Source organism: Nicotiana tomentosiformis, chromosome 5 (genome assembly GCF_000390325.3).
Source record: "Nicotiana tomentosiformis chromosome 5, ASM39032v3, whole genome shotgun sequence".
NCBI classification, from domain to species: Eukaryota; Viridiplantae; Streptophyta; class Magnoliopsida; order Solanales; family Solanaceae; genus Nicotiana; species Nicotiana tomentosiformis.
Genome location: NC_090816.1, coordinates 66628356 through 66631678, shown reverse-complemented (window position 1 = coordinate 66631678; position 3323 = coordinate 66628356). Strand labels below are relative to the sequence as shown.

General features: G+C 38.5%; 1 long non-coding RNA gene across 1 annotated transcript; it reads left to right on the top strand.

Moving 5' to 3' along the window:
- Positions 1-2242: 2242 nt before the first annotated feature.
- Positions 2243-3045, top strand: LOC108947045 (uncharacterized). Its single transcript, XR_001971451.3, has 3 exons — positions 2243-2315; positions 2414-2501; positions 2584-3045. It is a non-coding gene; the product is annotated as an uncharacterized lncRNA (long non-coding RNA).
- Positions 3046-3323: the final 278 nt, after the last annotated feature.

Below are 3323 nucleotides of genomic sequence, written 5' to 3'. Positions count from 1 at the left end.
AAATGGATGCAGCTTGTTGATAATCGACTTGATGAAGCCTATTCAATCGGGGTTCGGAAGTTTTTAGATTATGCTTTTAGAAGAACATAATGGTCAGAAGGAGTCTGGGCACCCCCCAACCTATGAGATAGATGGGGCAACTTAGATCGAAACTGCCAGATCTAGGCTCATGCACACAGTCAAAATCTCGGCTAAGGCCTGCTGAAGGCCGGGAATAACAATGGGCACTATTGGTGCCTGAGCTAGTTCCATCGGCTCAACAACATATGGTACCTGCTACTCAGCTGGAGCTGCTGGTGGCTCCACAGCTGTTGCTCTAGCTGTAGTATGAGCCACACCCCGGCCTCTCGCAACCTTAACTGGTGGTATTGGTGGACGTTCACCTGATCCGGTCAACAGTGTCACCATCTGTGGGAGAATAGAAGAGTCAAGTTTCAAACTTCGAAAATAACAAGCCCACACTACAAGAATGCAAGAAAGTGAAGTTTCCTAACAGTTCGGTAGCCTCTCGAAGATAAGTGCGAACGTCTCCGTACCAAGAAATATGATTGCTTAAAGTTTAACAGCCAATTCTAGGCATATCATAGCCTAACCACTACCCCAAACACGGATAATAGCCCCGGTGCTCGTTCATGGGCTCAAACCCCACACATACGCGCACCCATAGCACGTAGCTATCATTAATAATTCAGGAAACTAATGTCTCAGCCAAGTTTAGGTAAGATACTTACCTCAAGCAAGCCAAATCACTCCTATAACAAGCTCTTCCTGCACGTATCAATCTCCGAACGACATAAATATAGCCAAAATAACTTAATAGCATCAATAATAGCCATATAAAATAATTCCAAATGATAAAGCTAAATTCTTGAATCAAATATGCAAAGTCAACCCAAAACTTTAACCCTAGGCTCACTCCAGAACCCGACAAAATTCATAAATTCTGAACACCCATTCAATTACAAATCCAACTATACCAAAATCATCCAATTCTACATACTATTCGACCCTCAAATCATCAAATCTCATTCTCCAATAACCTAGGCTAAAATCCCCGAAATTTAAACTCAAATACACATAATCTAGGTGTAATAATCAATGGGTAATCAATATCTATCATCAAAATTGAATAAACTTCATTTGCCTCTTTAATTATGGTGAAAATCACTCCAAACATCGCCCTTAGCCGAACTCCACAATTCAAAATATGAGAAAAACAATGAAACACTTTGAATGTAACTCTGCCGGTGAATCTGCACATGTGATCACTTAACCGCATTTGCGGTCCCGCTTTTTCGGAATAGTGGCTGCATCCGCGGCTCCCTCCAAAATTTGGCCTGCCACTCTTGCAGAATAAAACTCGCATCTGCATTACCGTTTGCGCACCTTCATCCGCTTACGCGAACTCCCCTGGCCAGCTCATCTTTCGCAACTGTTGGTCCAAGGTCCGCATCTACGGACTTCGCCTGAAGCTTCACCTTCGCTTTTGTAGCCATGAAGCTGCTTTTGCAACATCGCACCTGCGACCAATCCACCGCATGTGCTAATGCATGAAACATTAGCCAAACTCCTAAGTCCAATGATGACCCAAACTCCATCCGAATAACACCCGACCCCCCCGGGAGCCCACCCAAACATACCAACAAGTCCGAAAAACAAAATACAAACTTACTCGAAGCCTCAAACAACATCAAAATCATGAATCGCACCATAATTCTATCATAATGAAACTAATGAACTTTCAACTTCTAAAACTAATGCCGAATCATATCAAAGCAATTTTGAATGCGCTCAAATTTTGCAAACAAGTCATGAATGACACAATGGACCTATTTAAACTTCCATAACAAAAATCCGAACCCAATATCAACAAAGTCAACTTTAGGTCAAACGTCTCAACCTTCCAAACCATCAACCCTCCATCTTTCTCCAAAATGCACCAACTCAACCTACAGACCTCAAATCTACGTCCGAGCATACACCTAAGTTCAAAAGCACCATACAAAGCTATAGGAACCATCAAAACTCCTTTTCGGAGTCTTCTACGAAAAAATCAAACTTCGATCAACTCTTCTTACTTAAGCGTCCAACCTTGAGACTAAGTGTCCTAATTCACTCTGAAATCTTTCTAAAACTAATTCCAAACACACCGGCAAGTCATATAACCACAAATGAACATAGAAGAAGCAATAAATAAGAGAACAGAGCTACAATACACAAAACAACTGGCCTGGTTATTACATTAAAGTAAATGAATTGGAGCAAGCACATATATACATACTAAATAATTGTGATGAAGTTCTACCATTTCTGCAGTATGAAATTTTTTCTTCCATATCATTTCATTCTCCTTGTTTTCTATAGGATGATTTCTATTTTTGTATGATATTTGTGGTTCATCATAAATTTGTAGAGAGTTTACACAAATTCACATAGATGCTACTCAAAATTTGTCCGATGGAGACTGGTACAGCTAATTTATTGAATGGTTTAAAGTTAGGGTGAGTAATACGCACACATAAAATGTGACAACTTAATATTATATAAATCTTTCTAAATTAATGAACTCTATCTTGTTGATAGGTTGCAGAATTGCATAAAGGAGATGATAGTTAGTTTATGGAAGATCTGCCCTCACTTTCACGTGGTCCTACACCAGTTGTGACACATTTAAATGGCTACATTCTTAATGGATATAGATTTCATGTAGAATATTATAATAAACAATTAAGGAATAAAAAGTATTTTGTAATTATTGTTGGAGAGAATGAAAAATACAGTGAGAATATAGATTACAATGGATTTTTAACTATTATTCTTGAATTGCAATCATGGGTAGAAGAGTGGTTTTATTTTGATGTAATTGGTTTGATATGTATGATAACACGAAAGGAGTTAAGAAAGATGAATATGGCAGTGTAAGTGTTAATTGGGGATGAGATTTGAAAATAAATGAGCCTTTTGTATTAGCGGACCATACATCTAAATTAGTTTATGCTAATGATAATACCAATAAAGGGTGGCGTGTAGTGAGAAAGATAAAAGCTCGTGATTCTATAACCCAACCGGTCATTTTTAGCATGTGTATTCCATTCAGCTGTTTGAAGTCTTGAGTAGCTTCATATAATGTATTATGACTTGTGTGAATCGTCAGTTTTGGTTTTCAGGTGATTCGGGATTGATTCGAAAGAATGATTCTCAACTAGGAAGCTGTAAGTTAGAAAAGTTGACCAAGTATGAATTTTCTGTATTTTACCTCGGATCGGAATTTTAATGGTTTTTTTAGGTCCGGATGGTAATTTTGAACTTGGGCGTATGCCCAT